Raw genomic sequence first — 26,435 nt, 5'->3', positions numbered from 1 at the left:
ACTTTCAAGGAGCTATGAACCTGCACTCCAAGGTCTCTTTGTTCAGCAACACTCCCTAGGACCTTACCATTAAGTGTATAAATCCTGCTAAGATTTGCTTTCCCAAAATGCAGCACCTTGCATTTATCTGAATTAAACTCCATCTGCCACTTCTCAGCCCATTGGCCCATCTGGTCCAGATCCTGTTGTAATCTGAGATAACCCTCTTCGCTGTCCACTACACCCCCAATTTTGGTGTCATCTGCAAACTTACTAACTGCACCTCTTATGTACACAATGTGAACAGTGAGAGCTGCAAAGTTGCTGTCATTCTACTTAGTTTGTGGTTCTGATTACATATCGGATTGTTTAAATTCACAGTGTACAATCAAGGTGACAACTGCTCTAAACAGGTCGCAAATTGCCACGTGGACTGACAGTTCATTTGGTAAGCTCTCTCCTACAGTCATAAAGCACAGATCACTGTCTGTGATTACTTCTTCCATCATATCCTCAGATCCATAAACTAACATATCACCAACAATAGCTTCCAATCTGGGAAGACCACTGACACTCTCATGATATCTGCATTGATACTTTTCTGGAGCAGAGGAAACACCATATGGCATGGGCAAACATCTGTATGTCTGAATGCCTTCCAAGATGTAGTTGGAAAACTGCTCTTTTCATCTAGCTTTACTTGCTGATAACCATCCTTCAACAAAGGTATAAAGACCTTTGCCTTGGCAAGATGGGACCATGTTACTCAGTGTTTGTAGTGGAGTAGTAAGATCCTTTAGAAAGCTGAGAACATCTATAGATCCAAGTTATTTTCACTATCATCCCACTAACCCAAATCTGCTATACAGAACATTGGTGCAGCCAAATTTAGAATACTGTGTTCAATTCTAGTTGCCCTTCTAGTGCAAGGAAGGTTGTTAAATGTGAGACAGTGCAGAAAACAATTACAAGGATGTTGCCAGGGTTGGAGGGTTTGTGTTATAGGCAAAAGCTGAATGGACTGGGGCTTTTTTTCCTGGAGCATCAGAGACTGTGGGGTAACCTTATGGAGGTTTATAAAATCATGAGGTGCATGGATAAGGTGAATAGCCTTGGTAGCCTTCTCTTTGTGGGGTTGGGGTGGGGGTGTAAGAGAGAGAAGAATACAAAACTAAACAGCATAGGTTTAAGGTGAGAGGGGAAAGAACTACAAAAAAGACCTGGAAGGATAACTTTTTCACTCAGACAGTAGTGAATGTATGGAACAAGCTGCCAAAGGGAATGGAGCTGAGGGACAATTACAACATTTAAAAGGCATTCGGATGGGTATATGAATAGGAAGAGTATAAGAGGGATATGGGCCAAATATGGGATGTCTGGTCGGCACAGATAAGTTGGACCAAAACATCGTTTCTGTGCTGTTTGACTCTATGACTTTCTTCATTACTCTCTTCTTTTTCAGTTCTATCTTGTTTTTCAGGCTGGAAGCTAAGGCAGTCAGAAAGCTCCTTGGCTAATCAGTTGGTGCCTCATTCTCACCTACTATGTGCTTTGACCAGAACAATACCAAGACATACAAAAATAGATTTGCAGTTTTCTAAGAGGTGTTTGGCAGTCACACGGTGTCCAATGAAACAGTCCAAATTTTTTGTGATACATCTAAGGCTTTAGTATGCATCTATTGAGAAGAGGGATTTTGATTAACAGCTATTACATAGAACATTTTAATTCTGCAATGCAAATAACACATTTAAATTGAAAGTTAACAGGCAAAATGGGATCCACGTAAATTCCTTAAATTAAGACTGATGCATTTGATCATCATATCGCCCGTTATTATTAGTAGGTTCAGTAGACAGCAGGCTTTGATGTAGATAACCACATTGTAATATGGCATCTGAAATGCAGAGATTACATGATTTAAAAGTATTTATTACTTTTCATCAGTCCAGTTTAAGAATTCAAAAAGATAACTTCTCAAATCCCTTGTTACATCAAAATATGACAAATTTGCTCGTATGATCTCCCCAGTTTTTGGGTTTGCAGATATGTTTATGAAGAGAAATACACATGCACACACTCCCAATCAAATAGAAATATCATTGCAGTTTGGAACATCTTCAACATGTGATTTTTAGTCTCTCCCTTGCATTTGGCTCATCGTAGATAAGTGTTTGTTCACATGTTAATACTCTTTATTCACTCCCACCTCACCCCAACCAATTGGGTGCAGCAAGATGCTGAGACACCTGGGTATGGGTACAATTTACCCAATGGTCTCATTTTATTTTATTAAGATGCAAATACCTTTCAGTCATAATGGGTTCCTGGATCAGTGGATGGGATAACCAACAATAATGTGAAACTGAGAGCAGGGGTGTGAGATGGTTTGCAGTTATGTAAGATTTTACTGCGGAACCTTCTTGCTTCACTTTCAAAAGTATTAGATTTAAAACACTTGTTTTTTAGACTGATTCATTTTAAAACTATATCCCAATTTCTTTAGGAATTGTTAGGCAGCATGGAGCCCTGATGAGTCTGATAACACCTGCAGACTGAGCAACAAAATGGATTTCTGGCTTGGGGCTTCAAGACTTGTTTAATGTGGTTGCTATGGAACCTTTTATAGCAACCATACCAAAACAGTGCAGATATTTCCTAACTGTCCTTGGAAGTGGTTCCTCAATTAAGTGAATGCAAAGAAACCTATCACCTGGATAAATGTCAGGGGTCAATTTGCACAGTAATTTGAGCCCAGAATAGTTCTTACTGGAGAACATATGCAAATCAGATCACCAACAAACGTACAGAAATAGGTCAACTTAAATACAAGGCTGTCCATACTACAAATTAAACAAAACACCCTTAACATTGACTGAAGATTTACTAAAACAAATTCCAGGCTTATTTTACAGTCACACTGAAGTGCATTTTCAATGTGCATAGAAAATCTCCAGACAAAATAGTATTCAATAAAACCTCTCCACATTATACTGTCTTTCCCACACATGTCTTTTTTTGTCGAAAGAAAATGTCTGACAAGATTAGTTGAAAGAGCAAAACTGTCATAAAAAGACAGGTTAGCAAATTAATTTCAGAAAAAAATTTCTCCAGTCCGGAATGAAAGATTTAAAGCTCCCATCGAATAGATATTTCGTGTGCACCTGCAAATTCATCTGGAATTCCAAGCATATCTGAAACGAAATTTGCTTCATAAATTTAATGGGTTGAGCTTTGTACTCAAGTACACAAGCAACAGCCCTTAAACCACCAGATTCCCAGAGGATCTTCTATCATATTCGCCATTTAGATTAAACAATTCAAAATGTTTAAATATAATTTTTATTGATCTCAACAGAAATCAATATCAGGCATTTTCAGTGCATCTTATCACAGGCCAATTTCATCCCCAATGACCAGCCTTTTGGTTCACGTTGATTTTGCAAGAAATTACAGTTGTATAAAATGATTAAATTTGTAACAATTTTTGCCAACCGGTGTAATGCTTGGCTAAGATTGAGATTAAAAACAAATTACATGGGAACACCAACAATGAAAGCTTGCCAATAATGACTGCCAAGACTCATTTGGGCATGATATTGCAAATAACTACTCCAGTGGAACCGTACCCCAAAAAAGGAATCAATAAAAGAAGAAAGCTTGTTGGGAAAAGGAAAAGTTGCTGATGATGATTTGCTGCCATTCACTTGTGTTAAATTTGCTCAAGGAAGGAGAAAGTGAGGAGAGTGAAAGGAAGGGGAGTGAGAGAAAGTAAAGGGTGGTGGGATGGGGTGGGGGAGAAAGAAAAGAGAACTGGAAACAAGGTGGGAGAGGCAAAGAGAGAAAAAAAAAGGTAAGGTTGGAAAATTTCAGGGGGAAATAAGAGGAGGAGACAGAAAAGATTTCAGAAACAGCCAAGCAATAACCTCAAGTACCTTGCATGGAAAAAAACAAGACTTCTAGGACTTAACTGTCCAGTTCACCTCTAACACCACAGAAAAAATCTAAATCTACAACAAATTGAAAAATTAAGCAATGTAACCTCCGGTTTGTATGTTCATAATTCAACATAATCAAGACTTTAACAAATAGATTCTCAATTCAGCAACTAACTACATCTATGACTGGACAAGAATGATGTCTTCAATCTAACAGTTCTGAATCTAGCATCAGCCATTTGCCTGCCAAGATTATAGTTTTAATTAAGAAGGCAAGAAACCAATTTTTTTTTTCAGAAACCAAGTATCAGGATTCCTTCAAGGAAAAGAATTACAATATTCAGATTATTAATTTTAGTAGTATTTAAAGAAACTTATTGGCATCTGTGGGAGTCATTGCTAACACTGCTGCCAAACAGGAGATAACAACAAGGAAATATGCAAGTTGCCAGTTGGAGTCTAATAAAATCCTCAGGGCAACTTGCATCAACTACAAAAACAACAACTTTTTAAAAAAGGTTTATGGTAATAAAATGATCTAGTACAACTGGGAATGTCAAACAAAAATGTAGGCTGAAACAATGAATTCAGGGATTCTGAAATAACAGGAATGCTTCTGTTCTTCTAACTATACTGTATTAGCTATATTGCTTATCCGGATCAACTTAAATATAACAGCATTAATTACCAATTTTAGATACAGCAACAAGAAAGCGAGTGAAAATAAATAAGTAGTCATTTTCATCACAGCAGACAAAAGCAGTACAAAATTGATTAACCAGCTATTTGTACAGGTCAAGTCATGAATTTTCATGACATTTAATATTTCTATCAATGCATCTCTTCCTCCCTCAAATTCCTCCCACTAAAGCCAATGACAAGTAAGGCTCAGTACAACTTCGTTCTACATAAGCTAATGTGTTTATTTGTGAAGTGCCAGGCAATTTTTTTTTTACATTTTTGATTTCAACCATAGTGCAGACAAATAGTCAGAGAAGGTGGAGTACAGCTCATAGTGTAGTTCTAACAAGTACTTAGAGTCATAGAGATGTACAGCACAGAAACAGACTCTTCGGTCTAACTCATCCATGCTGTCTAGATTTTTTTTTAATTCATTCGTGGTATGTCAGCATCAATTGACCAGCATTTATTGCCCATCCCTAATTGCCCAGAAGGCAGTTACTGGTCAACCACTGTCATTGGTTGAGAGTCACACGTAGGTCAGGCCAGGTAAACAGGGCAGATATCCTTCGCGAAAGCAAGTGAACCAATGGGTTTTGCCCCAACAATGGTTTCTTGGTCATCATTACATTCTTAATTCCAGATTCTATTGAACATTAAATTCCACTATCTGCATGGCAGGTTACAAATCCAGGTCCTGGATGAACAATCTAGCAAGAATACCACTCCCCATCGCCTACCCATATATTCTCATCCTCACACAAATCAAATTCTTCATTCTGATCTCCTGCACCAATGCCACTCCCAAGTGTTGTACTTTTTGATTAACAGAGTTCTTCTTCCACATTTACCTAGTTTCTGCTATGAAACAGTAATTTCACATATGGTCTGTCTTGTTTTGGCATTTCACACAATGAATTTCTGATCATAGCAGCTGGCCATGTGAAACAGTATTGTAGTTATGGAACCAAAACCTACATGCAGTGTATCTACCAAAGAACTGACTGCACGACAGGTTTACAAAGATTTCTATTTTGAAAGAATATGGCTTAAAGGATAAAACTGAAAAATTGGAATAATCTCAAAGTCATCAGTAAGTCTTGGTAATTTCACCTTTGTGAGAATGTAGTCCAATGTAACCAGAGGTAAGTGAAATATAAACTGCCTGAAGTGTGTTGCTCAAGCAGCAAAAGGCCTCCCAGTCTTAAACCTTTAATACATTATCTGAGCTGAGACATCACTTTTTTAAAAAAAATGTATAAAACGTTAAATTATCTCGAGTAAGTAGTTCTGGGATTTACGTTTTAATGAATCGAAACATGCAACCCATTCTAAAAAATGAAAGACATTACAGCAATTTAGATTTGAACAATATATCATATCAGTTACATGACACAATGATCTTGTGCTATAAATTCTGTGTCTTATGATCCTGCCCCATGAATTACCTGAAGCAGTGCTCTTGAAAGCTAATGCTTCCAAATAAACCTGCTTGACTATAATCTGTTGTGTGGTTTTTAACTTTACCCACCCCAGTCCAACACCAGCACCTCCGCATCTTAAAAGATGGAGACAAAGATGATCTTGTTGCAGTATTTAAACTAATGACAGATGTGGAAACCATACACTGGACCACCACTTTAAACTAAATTGAGAGAGAAGGCAACATAGTTTCAAACACAACTAAAGCAAACTGAAGACTGATATTTAGAAAAAAAATCATTGCGCAATGATGAATGCATGAATAGACTTCCAAAGTGAGTAATGGGAGCAAAATGCCTGGAGTCATCTTAAAGGTAAAAGCAATAACTGGACATTGTAATGGAGTTGGAATAGATGAAATTGGACAAATGTACCATTCAACTAAATGGAATCATCACTTTCTTCAAAGATATTTATTTATGAAGGAACATCTGCTATCTTAAAGTGTTGGGATCAGAAATCATTCTCAATATTGAAAGGTTATGTATCACAATCATGAAAATCCACAGATTTATTTGCTTAAGACTAGTCTGAATTACAGTGAAAGCTTTAAAAAAAAGCCTTGTCCAGTTAGCACCTTTACTAGTTTCATGAACTGAAGTCTTTTTTTAAAAAATGCGTAATCATTGCCATAACATAGAAAATGCTGCAGCCAATTTGCACAAAGCATGATCCTGTAAACACTAATGCACGAAGGATCAGCTAATCAATTATCAGTATTGTTGGTTCAAGGAGAAATATTTGCCTGGACAAAAGCACTCCACTGATCAACATATTCCATTGTAACATTGGGCAAAGTCCATTTGAAGGGGTTAATGAAGTTTTTGTCTAATGTCTCATTTCGACAACAGCTCTGCGAGCGCAGCACTCTTTGTATTTGCTTGCCTGGATTCTGCATTTGGTTTTTCTGGTGTGGGATCTTCTAACTCAAAAGGCAACTTGCTACCAATGAATCAGAAGTTCTGTTTAGATTATTCTGTGATAGACTGAATGCTTACATTCCAATTAACAGTGGCCGCAGATAGTGCAAAATTGACAAAGGACAGGGTGTCACAAATTCCACTGAGTAGATGCCCAATTTTTAGCAGTTTCACCATGGAGGAAAGGTGCGTAGACCAGGAAAAGGCAAGGAGCATGTGGCAAACATTTTTTATGTGAAAGGCAGAATATCCTGACCAGTTCAGGAACAGCAGTCTGACTTTGCAACAGAGCAAGAGTCATAGAATAATGAATGAGGCAGAACATAATAAACAGTGATAAGAATATAAAATGTGCAACCACAAGGACCAGTTGAGGCAAATAGCACAAATGCATTCAATAAGCTGAATAAGCATGAGGAAGAGGAGGACAGTAGGATATGCTGGCAGAGTTAGAGCAAGATAAGTGGGAGGAGGTTTTTGTGGAACAAGAATGCCAAAGAGCAATCAGGTGAAATGATATGTTTCTGTGCCATAGACTCTGTTAGTCTCTGAAATGTCCATCATGCTTAACTGAGAAGAGTTGGCATTTGTTTATATCAGATCTGAACTTCTGAAGAGTGTCACATTCAAATGCTGCCAGACTGAAGATTCTCCAGTACTATTTTCTTTTTATTTCAGATCTTCTGTATCCTCAATATTTTGCTAGTATATTTGTTTTTATATTTGGCTTTAAAAGTTGCGGCAACATACATCATACGAAATTAAAATATGTGCATGCAGACCAGACAGGAGGAAGGTTGGTCATGTAAAATTATCAAGCCTGATTAAGACTCCAACAATATCTGGTAGGTGTTGAACTGCACATACTGAAGTCAGTGTGGCCTTAAATACATTCCCTTTTAAAAAAAAAGGCTCGAACAGTTTTCACAGCTTGAGCTGAGAATGCCAGTCACACTGGTCGTGACGGAATCTTTCTTTAGAGGCTAGTGAACGACACAATAAACATTCCATCAGTAGTACTCAGTGTGTGTGCAGCAGAGCTTCAATAATACAACGCCAGCCAATCACAGTACCAACACTCAATTCAATGGGGATGTAAATAGGCAGCCTCACAAAACCTATTTCATACCCTAATGATACTTCGCGGAATGAGCTGAAAGGTGACCCTCCACTTTTTTAAAAAAAATATTCCAACGGCTTACGGATTCTTAAATACACAAGCAGAAAAAGAAACTGAGGTACAATTGTGAAACTTCAAAACTAGGTAAACGTGATTTATTATTGACGGTGACGTCTTATTTAAGATGCTGTTGTTTACGGAGTTCCTGATGCAACCATATTCATGAGTTCTTCTCCGAGCTTCAATGTTCCAGTTTGGCAAAACTGCTTTCAATTTGCTTGCTAAGCTCTGCCATTATCTCAGATCAACTCTGCAGCGGCGGATCCCCAGACTTACTTCACTGCGAGGAGAGGATTGTGGACCAAATACTGGAATGTCTCCGAAACCCTGTTCATTCCTGCAGTTTGGGCTTCTTTACACTACAGTGTCCAGATCATGCAGGCGGCCTATAAATCCCTAGCCCTTTGGTGCAAATACACATTACTGCTAAGTAGCAGTAGTGAGTGTGGAGGTGATGGCGTTCCCACGTTCCTGTCCTTAACATAATGGAGACGCTGTCAAAGTAAATTTGTTGAATGACCCACAACAGCAAGAAAGTACAAGGTACCTCGTAAAAGCTGGAGTTTAAACATATGCTTTGCAAGGTCATCATTTTAACATTTAAAACAAATAGCCCACAGAAAGGGAGCATATAAAGCGTACCTTCCAAACTTGAAGAAATAGGCGTTCTATGTACGATAAAGAAGCAGCTCAATTCCCAGTAACAGAGAGTAGAAACCTTAAAACCACCCTCTTTCGAAATCACTTTGTTTTGAAACCACCAATTCATTTTCACATGAAACTGACTGAAGCATTCCTCCTCCCACAAAGGTGCACTCCCTTATAGGTCATCAGACGTAAATAGTATCAGCTCATCAGAACACGCCCCTCGCAGGAATTTCTATCAACTGAAAGGAACTGAACAAAAGCGGGAAGAACACCCCAGCTCACAAGCACATTGGTCCATCAATGGTGCACGTTACTATTAAACATCCCAACTTTCATAAACAGTGAAGACAAATTCAACGCGCACAAATATCTCGTTCGCTCCAGAAATGATCCTGCAGAACTTAAAATGTCTTTCTCTCTCAAATGCTAAGGCGAAGCATTAAATGGTGTTACAAGCTAAACTTTAACTCCACGCAAATACCGAACAGAAACGGGGACCACTTACGTTCACAAAACTTTAGCAATGTAATGAGTTGATTTTTCATTTTACACATATTCACAAGCTCGATGCTTGGCCCCTGTTCTATGTGCAGTTGATTGTTTACATCTACAGTACAATTCTGTTATTGTCGATATTTTCTAATTGACCTGTCCGAAGCTGTTGTCGCACATTTCTGAAGTAGGAGTCTGTTGAACTCAGGCCAGGCTGTAATAGACATCAGCGCAGCTTACAAGACAAAAGTGGAAAGTCAGCAATATTTCCGGCCATTCTTTCTTCAGTGACCTCTGCCAAAGGTACACTTGTGCTGACTAAGACTATGCACATTTTTATATAAGATCTTTACTCTAATAAACTATCTTCAAGAATTCTCAGAGGTATGTTGAAATCTATAACCTCAACAGAATATAGAGAGATACTAAGAGGGGTGGAAAATAGTTTGAACATTGAGATGAATTTTAGGATGATATGGAAAGAAGGGTAAACAGAGAAGAGACCTATGGGCTTAGCATGGGAATTCAAGAATGCACGGCTGAAATAGTGAAAAGCTCAATTTTGGGGTGAAGATTTGGGCAATGTAAGTAGCAATGATTTTGAGGGTTTCAGGTCGCAATGGACATTAGTGCAGTGACAGTAAGATTCATGCACAAAGTAATTTAAACAACAGGATAGGAATATCCAAAGTTCAGGTAACAGACAGGGCAGATGATAACAGGGCCTTGGTAACGGAATAGGAAACAGACAATTTCTGCCTTAATGTAGGGTGGAGAATTGAACTTGTCCATAAGAAGTCATGACAGAGATGATGAATGCATACATTAACTTGTCAATGGCATGTCCTAGCTGGCATTTTACCTTGCATCCTCTAAACATTCATACATTCTGATGTCGTGTTGCTGGAAGAGCACAGCAGTTCAGGCAGCATCCAAGGAGCTTCGAAATCGACGTTTCGGGCAAAAGCCGTTTCCTCCTATAAAGGTGCACCTCAAAATATAACCCTGGGTCAGTGGTCCGAATATCATTAACAAATTTTGTTGGATAATGTACCTCTGAAGTGACTTGGAATATTTTACAATATTAAGGGTGCTAAATAAAAACACTTCTGTTGTTGTTGTTTGACATTGGTCAGTGTGGGCAATGTTTCAGTAAAGGAAGTAGACTATGATGTATTGTATGTTGATAAGAAGCTAAGCTCGGGTCAAACAGCAGAGTGATGTCTATTTCATTTGTGGAACAATGGTCAAGGAGAGAAAGACTTCCAGAAAATGAAGGTACAGCAACTGCTGCAGGCATCCTCATATTTATTTGGAGAAAATAATTCATTAAACACAATGTCAGCAATTTGCAGACAGTGACTATTGAATGGGCCATCGCTGCTCAGTCCTGTACAGCATTGATATTGCCAGCATATTATTTAAAATTAATTCCATTGAAGCATTTAAGTAGAATAATCAACAAACTGGAAAAGACAGAACTTGTTTTTTTTTAAGCAATAAGATATTGCATTGGTTTTTGTCTGGAAAATTTCTCTGTGCCGGTTATTTAAAATAGCCTAAATTACTTGGTAATGATGCAGCATCTATGCAAGACAGTGCACAAATGCCCCGGGCCCTATGATTATGATACTCTGTCTTGAACCGATCATATTAATTAGACATTTCACACCATAAATCCAGTCCAGTCAGCTTAGTCAAATTTCTTGGAAAGAATGAGTTAAATCACAATATCAATGTGACAATTATTACTAAATTCCAGCTGGGACATGTAGACGTCTCACAAAGACATAACAATATATTCTTTACTCTGTTTAACCTTGAGCATAAATGCCAGACAGTTGTTAATAGAAACCTCTAGCATGACAGTCTTTACACAAACCTGTCCTGTACTTGATAGAAAGCTACAAAAGGTAGCAGACTTGAAAATTAAAATCGTTTCAATATTCTGACCTGTCTTGGAGCCACTGAAATGAAGAAAGCCTTCAGCTTCCCAACGTCGCAAAATCCCAATAGTAATTCAATCTGTTAAAAGTCAGGACCTTTCTTTTGCTACGAGTATCAGGCGCATTCCTCACAGAGTCCTGAAGAAATCTTTCATATGCTCTGATCCTGCACTGATAGTGCTATGGAAAGCTGAAGGAGAAACCCATTGCCTTACAACAGCAGTCGTGCTTTGTCTGGCAGTCTGCCAGTACCTGCTATGAAGTACTGCGAACGCTGCAAATCCCTTCCAGCAGCTAATGAAGATGGAGATGGCTGGTATAAATGCATTTTATTTGTTGTTAGCTAAGGGAGCATCTCCCTCTAACAATAGTTTTATTTTTATCTTCTTTAATGCAAGGCATGCAACACAAACACAGTCTACACTGTGCAACAATTCTACCATTTGAAGTAACTGGACACTGCTATGGCTTTTTGAGACTAAGCTAATATTTCACTTCAAACTGGAGAAGCCAGTTTGAAGTGTTTGACACAAACAAAGGAAACAGCCCTTAGGCTTATCTGAATAGTACACCTTATACTTCCATAAGTCGAGCCTTTTAAAAGTTTACAATTATACAGTATGCCTTTCCATTATATCACTCAGTTCTAAGTGGGGACTAAGCCTCGTATACTGTTACTTTCATCACAACTGAAAGGAAAACAAGCTGTCACCTTGGCTCAAGTGTCAATAATATTTTTGCTAATTAGATGAAATAGGTAATTATGATGCATCACTAAACTAATTCTGTAAATTGTTCGCGCGTGATGTTGTTGGCTTTTGAAAAATGCATTAGTGTATTGTCATTCCCCATCACCACCCAACATTTGAAAGCAAGGAAGAAAGAATCAGGTATTTCTTCTAAAATAAAATACCATCTCTTCGACCAAGATGTGAATTGTGTCTGACATAACAAATAAACTGCTCCTTGACCTCTGTCAACAAGGCCCTGTGCTTCCACAAGCGTGGCACCAGCAGCCCAAGTCAAATTGCCCCAGATTTCTTCATTGTTTATATTACTATTATATTTTCCATTTATCGTGCTTCCCTTCGAAATTCTCAGATTGATTATGATGGGAAGTTGTCTTTTGGTCATTATTTGCAGATAAGCCAAAGAGTAAAATTGAAATTTATGAGCTAGATCTAAGTTCTCTAAACACATCTTGTCATCGAGACTGTTTGAGCTTTGGATTAAAAGCTGCCTGTGTTTTTTCTTCTGTTTTATTAGTTCATGGAATGTGGGTGCAGCATTTATTACCTTAGAGAAGGTGGTGGTGAATGGCCTTCTCAAAGCACTGCAGTTCTTTGCAGTTAGTGTCCATTCAAGCAATCTAAGCAGTGTGCACTGGCCCAAGCCAACACCCAGCCTACATTAGAGAGTCAAGGTTAGAAATTTAGCAGGGATCAAAACAGCATCTCCTTAATGTGGGGAAACTCTCAATTCCCTGGACATATAGCTTGATCAAAGAAGGCTTCTGCCAAAATATCTGCAGGTTAGGATGTATAGGATGGGGAAGGAAACTGCAGGGGATGGGCACAATTGCAATGTAGAGCTTGTTAAAGGAACAGCTATTGCGTGTCCTCACTAAGAGTGTACCCGTCAGGCAGGGAGGAAGTGGTCAAGCAAGGGAACTATGGTTTACTAAAGAGGTTGAGTCTCTTGTCAAGAGGAAGGAGGAGGCTGATGTGAGGATGAGACATGAAGGCTCAGATAGAGCGCTTGAGAGTTACAAGTTAGTCAGGAGAGAACTAAGAAGAGCAATGAGAAGTCTTTGGCAGGTAAGATCTAGGAAAACCCTAAAGCTTTCTATCGCTATGTCAGGAATAAAAGAATGACTAGAATCAGATTAGGGCCAGTCAAGGACAGTGATGGGAGGTTGTGTTTGGAGTCAGAGGAGATAGGAGAGGTGCTAATATTTTCATCAGTATTCACTCAGGAAAAACACAATGTTGTCAAGGAGAATACCGAGATACAGGCTATTAGACTAGACGGGTTTAAAGTTCATAAGAAGGTGGTGTTAGTGATTCTGGAAGGTGTGAAAATGTGAAAATAAATAAGTGCCCTCAGCTGAATGGGATTTATCCTAGAATTCTCTGAGAAGCTAGGGAGGAGATTGCAAAGCTTTGGCTTTGATCTTTATGTCATCACTGTCTACAGGAATTAGTGCCAGAAGACTGGGGGATAGCACATGTTGTCCCCTTGTTCAAGAAGGGGAGGAGGCACAACCCTAGTAATTAGAGACCAGTGAGTCTTACTTCTGTCGTGGGTAATGTTTTGGAAAGGATAAGAGATTGGATGTATAATCATCAAGAAAGGAATAATTTGATTAAGGATAGTCAATATGGTTTTGTGAAGGGTAGGTCATGCCTCGCAAAACTGACTGAATTCTTTGGGAAGGTGACCAAACAGGTGAATGAGGGTAAAGTGGTTGATGTGGTGGATATGGATTTCAGTAAAGCGTTTGATAAGGTTCCCCATGGTAGGGTATTACAGAAAACATGGAGGCATGGGATTGAGGGTGATTCAGTGATTTGGATCAGAAATTAGCTCTTTCTAAGAAGACAACATAGTTGATGGGAAATATTCATCCTGGAGTTCAGTCACTAGTGGTGTACCGGAAGGATCCGTTTTGGGACGACTGTTGCTTGTCATTTTTACAAATGACCTGGATGAAGGCGTAGAAGGATGGGTTAGTAAATTTGCAGATGACTCTAAGTTTGGTGGAGTTGTGGACAGTGTAGAAGGATGTTGTAGATTACAGAGGGACATAGATAAGCTGCAGAGGTGGGCTGAGAGGTGGCAAATGGACTTTAATGCGGAAAAGTATGAGGTGATTCACTTTGGAAGGAGGAACAGGAATACAACGTACTGGGCTAATGATATGATTCTTGGTAGAGTGTATGAGCATAGAGATCTCAGTGTCCCTGTGCATAGATCCCTGAAAGTTGCCACCCAAGTTGATAGAGTTGTTAGGAGGGGATACAGCGTGTTGGCTTTTATTGGTAGAGGGATTGAGTTTTGGAGCCATAAGGTCATGTTGCAGCTGTACAAAAGTCCGTTGCGGCCACACTTGGAGTATTGCAAACAATTCTGGTCGCCGTATTATAGGAAGAAGGTGGAAGCATTGGAAAGAGTGCAGAAGAGATTTACCAGGAAGTTGCCTGGTATGGAGGGAATATCTTATCAGGAAAGGCTGAGGGACTTGAGGCTGTTTTTGTTAGAGAGAAGTTTGAGAGGTGACTTAGAGACATACAAGATGATCTGAGAGATGATCTGAGGATTATACAGGGTGGACAGTGAGAGCCTTTTTCCTCAGATGGTGATGGCTAGCACGAGGAGACATAGCTTTAAATTGAGGGGTGATAGATATCACCCAGATATCAGAGGTAGGTTCTTTTCTCAGGGAGTACTGAGGGCCTGGAACGTCCTGCCTGCAACAGTAGTAGACTGCATTTAAATGAACATTGGATAAACATATGGATGATGATGGAACAGTGTAGGTTAGATGGGCTTCAGATTGTTGCACCAACCTGTGAAACTATCAAGGGCCAAAGGGCCTCTACTGCACTGTAACGTTCTATGTTATCTGTATCAACAGAATTAATATCAAGACATAAACTTCCAGTAGGTATCATTCAAGATGTAGAAATTTTATACAATTTTCCTTTTTCTAGTTCAAGACAACTATAACCAACTGTGGTATATCTATTATAAAAGTGATGTCAGGTAACATCTTGAACTAGTATGATAATGAACATTTTAGATCAATAATCATGAATCAGAATAAGTTGGAGAATTAATGGTTTCTAAGCAGCAGAGTTAGTCAAAAGGATGGACTGTGGTCTGGGGAGTGGAGGGAGCAACAAAATGGAATACAAGTGACATCTTGGAAGACATGAGTGATTAATTGACAAACAGGAATATGGTGCAGGCAAAAAGGGACTGGTAATAGAACAAGAAAAGAATTAAAATGATTTGAAAAGAGTGGAAATTGTCAACAACAGAACCATTACCAGCATTGTCCAAGAGAAAAAAAACTAGGAGCAGTGGTTGTGTCTGAAGCTGTTGAAATCAATGTTATGTCAGGAAAATTGCAATATTACACTGGCCAAGATCAGTCAACTCAGCACAAACTGATTGCAATTGGATGAGACACCTGCTGGTCAGTATAGCTACATTTCACACCAACTAATATATTTGAGCTAACAGAAAGCCAAGTGCGATCTGATTTCAAACAATGAGTAAACAAAGTTACAATAGCTTGTTCAATCTGGCATAGTCATTCAAAATTCATACCTAGTTACAGCATGTATCGTGATTTTTGTTGGCTTATTTTGGAAGGTTTTATAAAAAGACATAATATTAGATTAGTTAGATTTCCTACAGTGAGGAAACAGGCCATTTGGCCCAACAAGTCGACACAGACCCTTCGAAGAGTAACCCATTCAGTCCCATTCCCTTACCCTATATTACCCCTGACTAATGCACTTAACACTATGAGCAATTTAGCATGACCAATTCACCTGACCTGCACATCTTTGGATTGTGGGGGGAAACCAGAGCACCCAGAGGAAAGCCACACAGATACGTGGAGAATGTGCAAACTCCACACAATCACCCGAACTCGGGTCCCTGGCGCTGTGAGGTAGCAGTGTTAACTACTGAGCCACCATGCCACCCCAAATTATTACTCATTAAGATTTCAAATTAGATATTTCACAATATTCCAACAAAAATTAACAGTTTCTGGATCAGTGGTGCTGGAAGAGCACAGCAGTGCAGTCAGCATCCAACAAGCAGTGAAATCGACGTTTCGGGCAAAAGCCTCCGGACAAGTCATGGGGACAGTGCTGAGCTGGAAGTTTGGAACTAGGGTGAGGTGGGAGAAGGGGAAATGAGGAAACTGTTGAAGTCCACATTGATGCCCTGGGGTTGAAGTGTTCCGAGGCGGAAGATGAGGTGTTCTTCCTCCAGGCGTAAGCGCTTCAGGGCAGAGGAAATGACCTGGGAGTTGCAGTGGGAGAGGGACTCCCTGAAATTCTTGTAGAGAGAGGAGTTGGCAAGCTGAAAACCGTCCATCTAAATTATGGTCAAATAAATTGTCCAAATTCAACTGATATTTGCAGTTCCAGTCAAGCCACTAGATGGAGCATCAAAGCGCCCAAAGGGAGGTTTCAACAAGTGCCAAAAGCATTTACAAAGTGAATAGGGTGACCTTTTCACTTAATTACGTCAGTATGAAGAACTTTTTTGGGTTTGTCTCTATAAAATTTGATTCATTCAGCTCCTGTTGACACCCATCTCTTAAAGGGAAGGTACAGCTTTCATTGTGAAGCAGAGCTAAAACCTGCTGCTGAATTCAAACTATATTGACTAGAAGAACATCTCAATTTTTGATAATACCCTAAAACTTCTAATAGAAGACATTTATGAAGAGAAAGAATATTATTTTTTCATTAGATAATAAAGATGTCAGAACACACTGCCAAGCAAAGCTCTAAAGTGACAGAACATATGAACATAAGTCTCTCGACCTGGAAACAATGCAGAAAGAAGTTACATTACTACTTAACTTATGCTTCCATCTTTTGTTAAAACAGCTCTGATTCGCATATTGGTAGAGGGATTGAGTTTTGGAGCCATCATCCTCTTGCGATGAAACTTTGGTACCCCCAATGTTCTAGCAAAGGCCTCTCTCACAAATCTGCTGGTTCTTCTTAATGCAAGAGAGAGTATTTTATCTTCAAGCACTGATATTCAGATATACTGCACCATGCTCACTAATCCATTCCACTTCTTCTTGCATGACAAAATTGCACACCATGACAAGGAAGTGACTTATCCAACCAAGGGACGGAATCCGTAGTTTCAAATGCCAAAATTTCCTGAAGTGGTTGAAATTAATATCCTGTAATGAGGAAGGTTTACAGCCGATAGTGAGTCTGGAAGTGTGAACGTAATAAGTTCTCCTAGTTTTACTAGCCTTCTCACTAAATGTACAGCTCAGTTTAATGCTGCAATGGGCAATTCCTCTTTTCAACCAAAGATCACGACCAACTGTTGGACTTCTAAATTGTCAAATTGTTATATACACAATACCTTCCTGATGAAAATTAATTGGGATGTTAAGAAAATCTTCAAACTGGGATTTCTCGTAATTTACAAAAAAGATCCACGGTGTTATAACTGGGATGCATTTGCACATTCAGGTTCCAGTGAATCTAGTATTAGTAGTGAACAGAAGTCTGGACTGAAAACTAATTGGGTAGAAGTCTTGCCTGAAGGTAAAAATTGAGAGACGATAAAGAGAAAACAAAACTACTGACCTGTTAACCTTACATTAGTAACTAGAATCTATTATAAAGAACGTAATAGATAGATATTTGGATATGGATATAAGTTAACTCGCTGAGCAAGAAAGTTTGTTTTCAGTCATTTTCTCACCACGCCTAGGTAACATCATCAGAGAGAATCTCCCCAGTGAAGCGCTGATGGTTTGTCCCACCACTCTATTTATAGGTCTTGATTTCTTAAGGTGGGTAATGTCATTTCCAGTTGTTTTTCCCCAAGGGAATGTAGATGGGTCTAAATCGATGTGTTTATTGATGGAATTCAGGTTAGAATGCCAGGCCACTAGGAATTCTCGTGCGGGTCTTTGTTTCGCTTGTCATAGGATGTGTATGTTGCCCAAAGTGGTGTCCTTCTTTGTCTATATATATGGAACCTTGTAATAGTGGGTCGTGGCTAGTTGGTGTTCAAGTATCCTAGTGGCAAGTTCCTGCTTGTTTGTCCGATGTAGCGTTTTTTTAAAAACAGTTCTTGCATGATATTTTGTACACGACATTAGTTTTGCTGGTAGTATCCAAAGGATCCTTTAGTTTCATTAGTCGCTGTTTAAGTGTGTTGGTAGTTTTGTGGGCTATCAGGATACCAAGGGGTCTGAGTAGTCTGGAAGTCATATCTGATAGGTCTTTGATGTAAGGTAATGTGGCTATAATTTTTGATTGCGTTGTGTCTGCATGTTTAGGTTTGTTTCAGAGGATTCAGCGGATTGTGTTTATTGGCTAACTGTTTTTTCTGAAAACTTATAGGTATTTTCCTTCTGCTTTTTGTAGTTCTTGGGTGTTGTGTTGTGATGTACATGGTTGAAATTTGAATGATAATCTCATCAGGCACAGTCAGCATGGTTTTGCAAATGGGAAATAGTATTGGACAAAGTTGGGAGTTTTCTTTTGAAGACGTTACTAACAAAATTGATAAAGGAACGTTGACAAAATTAGTATACTGACATTCACAGGCAGCTTTTGATAAAGTCCCCCCGGAGATTGGTTAGAAATATTAAAACACACAGGATAGGAGTTCTGTGCTGAGATGGATGAATTATTGTTAACAGTTAAGGGACAGTAGGAATAAATAGGTCATTCTTGTGGTGGCAGCCTGTGACGAGTGAGGTACCGGATGGATTATTATTTGGGACCAGCTGTTAACAAAATATATCAATTGTTCTTGGAATGGTAGGATTGTCCTGTAAGAGATTGGAGTAAACTGGGCCCACATACCCTAGCAATTCGAAGAATGAGAAGTCCTTTCATTGAAACTTACAAAATACTTAACGGGGCAGACAAAGTATATGCAGTTAAAATGTTTCCGTGGTTGGAGTATCTAGAACCGATGGACATATTTGAAAATAAGGGGAATGACACTTATGTCTGAGATTAGGATTATTTTTATTTATTCAGTTCTGTGAACCTTTGGAATTCTCAACCACATAAGGCTGTGGAGGCTCGGTCTTTGAGTATGTTTAGCGTAGAAATTGATGGGTTTCTGATGACCAGTGGTGTTCAGGATTACAGGGATAGGATAGGCAGAAAGCACTGAAGTGTTTTATCAGCCATGATTGTTTTTGAATGGCGGGCCAAGCTCAAATGGCTGAATGGTCTACTCCTGTTCTTATTACGAGTGCCTCTGGGCAAAAAAGAAAAAGTCACACTGTTGTGGGGAAGCTAAGAGCACTTTTCCCATTAGTCAAGAATTGCAAATACTTGGTTAGAGGTTATGAATCGTGCTTCCAAGGTGCATGCTCATGGGGTTAATACTGCCAAGTCTATATCGGGATAAAGAAGATACAAAATCAGGTGTATAGGTAGCACTGAGAGTGTTGCACTTGGCTTCCAAGTATTACAGGGCACATGCTGTAGGTATATGATGGGAAAGAGTTAGTAATTAATATAGTAATTGCTTGAAAGTTCACTTTCATGCAAGTCATTGCTAAATAATGGTTATTTGTCACGGGTTGAGGATTGTCTAAGAATACCATAATGATGGAAGCAATTGAAACAACTTGTGGGTTTCTGTTAGAATCCAAAAAAATAGAGCAGTGTTAGACTCCAGTAAATTCAATTTACTGTACATCAGAGTTAAATTTATTAAGCTAAGATCTTGAAAGATGTTGAGTCAAAAGACCAGATTCACTGAATCCCAGGTTCAATGAATCAAGTAGTTCCGAGCAGTCCCAGGAACAAGATGATGGTGAGATCAGAAAGCAAAACTGTGGCACGCCACTTTTTATTTTTAAAAATTCTTCATTTACTGACTATCCCAGAGAATAATTAAGAGTCAGCCACATTGCTGTGAGTGTGGAGCCGCATGTAGACAAGGTAAGGATGGCACTTTCCTTCCTTAAAGAGCCAGATGGGTTTTCTGACAATCAACATTGGTTTCATGGTCATCATTAGACTCCTAATTGTAGATTCTTCATTGAATTCAAATTCCACCATCTTCCAGATTATTACCCAGCTAATATCACAAAGCCATCACTCCCACTGCAGAAGGAAAGATTCAGAGGAAAAGACAGACTATTCTAACATCACAAAATACCATTCACCAACAGCAAATAGCTCAAAGTTGAGATACATCTATCGTTTGATCAAATTAAATGGTTGAAAAGGCTGACATCTGACTGCTTCACTAGCAGGACATCACATTTGTCTTGTTTCCAGGGGAACAGAAATTGCTACTTTGGCAACTTGGTGAAAAATTCATTTCATGCATTCATGAGAAAGAAAATAATCATAGTTCATGACATAATTAATGCATATGCACAACTGAAGTTAAAACTCAAATCACGTGTGCTATTTTATTAAAACAATTGCAGGTCCTATTTCACACAAAAATATTCTGCCACAAAAGAATTAACCTTAATTCTGCTTCTCATTTTTAGTTCCTCCCGCTTGCTTGAGTCTATTTTAAAATGGAGTGCAGGGGAACAGAGAGTTGGGAGGGTCATTACTATCAGAAGTGTTTCTCCCATCACTATACTCGGGTCACATTATAGAAAGGTACATTTGGATCAGTTAATTTTTCATTCTCTCTCTTTCTCTAGATAAACATGGTCACAGTGCTTGACCAGGTGTTACAGTTCCAGCTGAGATGATTCAAAACAACACAGCACAAAAGCAAAATTTTACAGGTGCTGGAAAGCTGAAATAAAAACAGAAATGCTGGAAATACTCAGCAGGGCAGGCAACAGCTATGGCAAAAGACAGAGTTACCTTTTCAGGTCTGATGAAGGGTTAATTCTGAAACCTTTCTAAATTCAAAAGGCAGCCATGTCCAAGTGACCCTCAAAGCTTGGCTTTAAATATCAATGGCTTTAATGGGTCAGAACACCTTTCTTTTGAGAACTGAGAGAGGGCGGGGCAGGTGTACAAGCTTTTGTTCTCAAGTACAAAAGAAAAGGGTATTCGCACTGATAAATGAGGCAGAGCAATCTGTTTATAACTTAGGTCAAAACTGTTTCTACCACAACTTGCACCAGGCCAGTCACAGCCTAGTCATTATGGAACTCAAAACACTTTCCAGACATAGCCATTTTGTCTTCCCAAATTGGGCTAAGTAAAACTAACCAATGATTTTATCACTGTGAGACTGAACTAAATACAATAGTGTCACAAAGCCAACATTTCACTTCACAAAAAAAACCGATCAAAGTAAAATAAAAATCCCTTACACAGAGTTTGCTGAGTAATTCTGCAATAATTTTCTTTACTATCCTTTCATGAAAAAAAAATCACAAAAGGCATCCCTGTACTTATTGCTTCTTCCTAATTGCTCAGGAAAGTGGTGGTGAGCCACTTGATTGAATTGTGCAGTTGTGTTGAAGTATTCCTGTTGGAGTTCACCAAAATCAAAACATTTTCTTTATTTCCCTAAAAGTATCAGTTACAGCATTTTCTGTGCTCTGATCCTCTGATTTGCTCAGGAGGTCAAGGTTAAACCAACATTTCATTAAGTGAGATAAGGTTTCAAAATAGCCACCTTATTCTTCGAAGTTGGCAATCAAATTACTTAATATGTCATGCATTGGAACTTGCGTATGTATACCACTGCAAACATAAAGGTGGGTTTACAAAGTCAAGGATAAACTTTGAATTTGCATGGAAAGATGATGGTAGTCACTGGACTTGAAATCCAATGCTCTACAAACATGGGTTCAAAACCGCTCTCTGTGCTCCAGATGTGGTCTCACCATCATTTTGTACAGTTGCAATAAGCCTTCCCTAATCTTGTACTCCAACCTGCTTGAATTAAAAAAGACAACATTCCATTAGCCTTCCTGCTGACCTGCTGCACCAGCATGTTAGATTTCTGTGTTGTGTGCAAGTACCCCCAAGTCACTTTGTGTTGCAGCTTTCTGCAGTTTTTCTCCATTTAAATAATTTTGGTCTTTTGCTCTCCTTTCCAAAATGAAGTTTGCATTTTCCACATTATACTCTATTTACCCACTACCTAATCAATATCTCTCAATTGTATCCCTGTATGGCTACAATACATTCACTTACTTCCTTCAAGTCATTAATGTACATAGCAAGCATAGCAATTTCAACACTAGAACCTGAAGAACAATCCCTTCTCTCCACTTGTCATTTCCTGCCATAAGCCAATTTTCTATCCCAACATCATGGGCTCTTACCTTGAATTTAGCTTTTGAGGTACCTTGGTGACAGTCTTCCAGAAGTCCTAATAAAACATACCAACTGTGAACCCTCCATCCACTCTGAGATTTCCTCCAAAAACATGAATAAATTAATTAGTCAGATACAACTTCACTTGAAATGAATCCATGCTGACTGTTCAATTAGATTATGAATTTCCAATATTCTGCTGTTACTCCCTTAATACTTGATTCTAATATTTATCTAACAATAGATATTAGGCTCATTGATCCATAGTTAGCTGCTTTTGGCTTCCATACATTTTTGAGGTGTGCAACATTAACAGGTTTCAATTCTCTGGTACTCCTCTGAAGTCCAATGATTTTTGGAAAATTAGAAACCATTCATCCACAATCTCTGTAGCTACCTCTTTTAGGATCCTAAGATGCCAGCCATCAGAGCCAGTGGACCTATCTGCTGCAGAGTCAAGAAGTGCAGCACTGGAAAAGCACAGTTGGTCAGGCACCATCTGAGGAGCTGGAGAGTAGACATTGAGTGTAAGTTCTTCATCAGATGCCTCCTCAGATGCTGCCTTACTGGGTGTGCTTTTCCAGCGTGGTACTTTTTAACATTGATCTCCAACATCTGCAGTCCTCACTTTCTCCTACTTATCTGCTTAAGCCCCATTTGTTTATTAATAGTAGTACTTTAGATACTTAATTCCTCTTTGATATTCTTTAATATTAATGAGATTTTTTTTAAAGTATCTTCAATGATTAATACTGATGCAAAACTTTCAATTTAACACTCTCCTTAACTTCCTTGGTTAGCCATGTTATACCTCTCAGAATCTTCCCTCCTTTCTGGGATGCCAAGTCATCAACTATCTCCTTAAATGTCTGCCATTGCTGGTTTACTGTCATTCCTGATAATCTATTTTATCAGCTCACTGCAGATAAGTTTATCCACATTTCATTGCAATTTCCCTAATTTAAGTTAAAAGCAGCTGTTTGTCACTCTCAAACTGATTATTAAATTCTATTATGTTATGATCACTACTTCATAGGGGATGTTCTACCCAGAAGTCATTTATTAAATCTGCCTTATTACACATTATCCAAAATCAAGACAGCCTGCTCCCCGATTGGCTCCATGACACATTGCTCAAAGAAACTAACGCTAATGCACTCGAATAATTCATTGTCGCAGCAATCCTTTCCAATTTGATTAACTCAACCAAGGTGAAGATGCAAATCACGAAATTATTGCTCTATTCTTTTATATGCTCCTACTTTTGATTTGTACCTCTTCCCAGAGTGGATACTGTGGAGGGGTCTGCATGTGACCCCAACTAATGTCATCTTTCTCTTGCTATTTTTTTACCTCTGCCCAAATGGACTCGACATCATCCAAAAACGGAGCTCTCACAACCCGTCCTAATTTCATTTCTTGTTAGCAGTGCTACCCCACCACCTTTTCCATCCCTCCCATCCTTCCAAATGTCAAATATTTCTGAACGTTAAGGTCCCAGTTTGTAAGTGGGAAAGTATTCATTTATCTCAGTTTGGACTCTCAGTGCACCAACCTTATAGCAAAGGTTTTGTGCATCAAGATACAAAGCCTTTAAGTTTGTTCTACTATCAAACTTCTCCACACTTTCATCTTCCTTAGTACAAGATGATATTTGCACATTCTGTGCTTTCCTTTTTATTTTCTGGAAGCAATTAACACCATCACAAAACTTCAATCCTATCTTCTCCTGTAACTGTGAGTTTGTAATTTTCCGTAAAATTGAAACCACTCATCACCCCCCAACTATTTAGAATTACACGAGTTGTGTAATTCGCCAGGACACTGATCCCATTAGAATAGCTCCCTCCTTCCAGAGTGCTGATGCCAATGTCCTGTCAAATCAAACATGTTGCTCCCACAATCTTGGAGCTATGCACTTACCTCTTTAATCTTGTTGATCCTCTGCCCATTAGTGTATGGCTCAGGTAGTAATCTGGAGATGACCACCTTTTCAGTTCTGTTTTCTAATTTAGTCCCTAGCTGCTCATACTCCCTGAGAAGAGTCTCCTTTTTCCTTTCTATCTATATCACTGGAATCACAAATGCCCCAATGTGTTTAAGACTGAGCTGGACAGTGTTTTAGTTTCTCAGGGAATCAAAGGATATTGGGAACAGAGAACAAAGTCAGCTTGAAGCTGAAGATGTAACACAATCATGCTGAGCCCTGAAAAGGCTTGCGGGTCCATATGGTTTACTCTTGCTCCTAATACTTTAATAGTATGAATCCACAAATGTAAAGAATTTTAACGAACAAAACTTGACAAATGAATATTGAACTTATTTAGATTCATGTCCAAGGTAGCTTGTACATTTGGCTGTGTTGACTCAGAAACCAGTTTTACTTTGAGCAATGCCTGTTACAAACAGGGCCAATTTGAATCCATCATTAATATACAAAGCTCCCAGAAGAGATGCACTTCATTTGCTGGCACTCAATATGCTTTTAATCACAGTAACCTTGGCTTCTACTCCAAATGATTCTAGGCCAAGTTGCAAATTCAGATAAAATATGGAATCTCTCAGCATTTTAAACAAGGTGATTGTACAGAACAATTGTATCCATACACCGCTGAATTTTAACTTTAGAACATTAAATATATTGGCAACTCTTCATTGGTCAGGTCACATGGGTCCATTTTAACATCACTTTTCAATGGCTGCTGTGTACCACACACAGTCACATCACACAAAAGCGACAAAGTAATTGGTTGCGGTTTCTCCTTAAAACAAGCATTAATATTCTTTCTGGCAACATCTTAAGTCACCACCTATTTCCACTCAGTTCAGACAGGTTGTTTGCTCCTTATAATGGGCGGCACGGTGGCACAGTGGTTAGCACTGCTGCCTCACAGCGCCAGAGACCCGGGTTCAATTCCCGCCTCAGACGACTGACTGTGTGGAGTTTGCACGTTCTCCCCGTGTCTGCGTGGGTTTCCTCCGGATGCTCCGGTTTCCTCCCACAGTCCAAAGATGTGCAGGTCAGGTGAATTGGCCATGCTAAATTGCCCGTAGTATTAGGTAAAAGGGTAAATGTAGGGGTATGGGTGGGTTGCGCTTCGGCGGGGCGGTGTGGACTTGTTGGGCCGAAGGGCCTGTTTCCACACTGTAAGTAATCTAATCTATATGAAATAGGGGAGCAAAGATCGAGTCTTGCACCAAGTTTATCCAGCAAAATGTCTTGAAGAAGAGCCCTCCAGAACTCTCTCCACAAATGCTGCCAGACCAGCCAAAATGTTGTGTGTTTGTTTCAGGGATCATGGACATGGGACTGGAAAAACCTTGCAAAGCTCCCCCCCTCCGCCTTCTGTGTTTAATTTGCCACTCCACAGTAAATTCAGATCAAACATTTGTCAAAGCATTCCCTATTCTATTTTGGTTCTTCAAGTAATCATAGATAATGAGCAGCTAGCATTCCACAAACACTTTCCATTACATTGAATAGTTGTTACTTCAGGAATGCAGCAAAAGGCCCCTTTGGATGGAACAACAGGCAAGAGAATGGCATAGCTGGAGGATAGCAATATTATTTTCAGGGTAGGATGTCTGGAACTTAAATGCTACATTGTCGAAGTGCTTCAGCTTTCCCATGGTTTCACTAGCAGTTATTTATTTTCTACAAGAAAACTTCAAGCCTCACAGAGAACACCAAAAATCAAGTTGTTGATGTGTTAAAAGAAAAATACTGCAGACACAGGGAATCTGAAACAAACACAGAATGCACGAGAAACTCAACAGATCTGGCAGTATCTGTGAAGAAAGAAACAGAGTTAATATATCAATTCCAGTATGGCTCTTCAGAATTTGAGTCAACTCTGTTGTTCACTCTAGATTAGAGTGGTGCTGGAAAAGCACAGCAGATCAGGCAGCATCCGAGGAGCAGGAAAATCGACATTTCGGGCAAAAGCCCTTCATCAGGAATAGAGGCAGGGAACCTGCAGGGTGGAGAGATAAGAGGGGGGTGGGGGTGAGGAGAAAGTAGCATAGAATACAACAGGTGAATGGGGGTGGGGATGGAGGTGATAGGTCAGAGAGGAGTGTGAAGTGGACAGGTGGAAAAGGAAGATAGGCAGGTAGGACAGGTCATGAGGGCGGTGCTGAGCTGGAAGTTTGAAACTAGGATGAGG

At 39.2% G+C, this 26,435-nt stretch overlaps 1 protein-coding gene across 9 annotated transcripts in view; it reads right to left on the bottom strand.

Moving 5' to 3' along the window:
* The window catches only part of plekha7b (pleckstrin homology domain containing, family A member 7b), a 470,220-nt gene that overhangs the window by 261,579 nt on the left and 182,206 nt on the right, over positions 1-26,435 (bottom strand). Inside the window, exon 1 of one of the 9 annotated variants that reach the window (XM_043705787.1) lies at positions 8,823-9,323. The exons of the other annotated variants lie outside the window; for them this stretch is intronic. The gene's annotated coding sequence lies outside the window, so the exon portion shown is untranslated. Of the gene's footprint in view, positions 1-8,822; positions 9,324-26,435 lie in introns of those variants that run through there. 9 annotated transcript variants of the gene reach the window in all.

The sequence above is a fragment of the Chiloscyllium plagiosum genome, chromosome 16, assembly GCF_004010195.1.
Source record: "Chiloscyllium plagiosum isolate BGI_BamShark_2017 chromosome 16, ASM401019v2, whole genome shotgun sequence".
Classification (NCBI taxonomy): domain Eukaryota; kingdom Metazoa; phylum Chordata; class Chondrichthyes; order Orectolobiformes; family Hemiscylliidae; genus Chiloscyllium; species Chiloscyllium plagiosum.
This window is presented reverse-complemented; position numbering and strand designations above follow the sequence as displayed.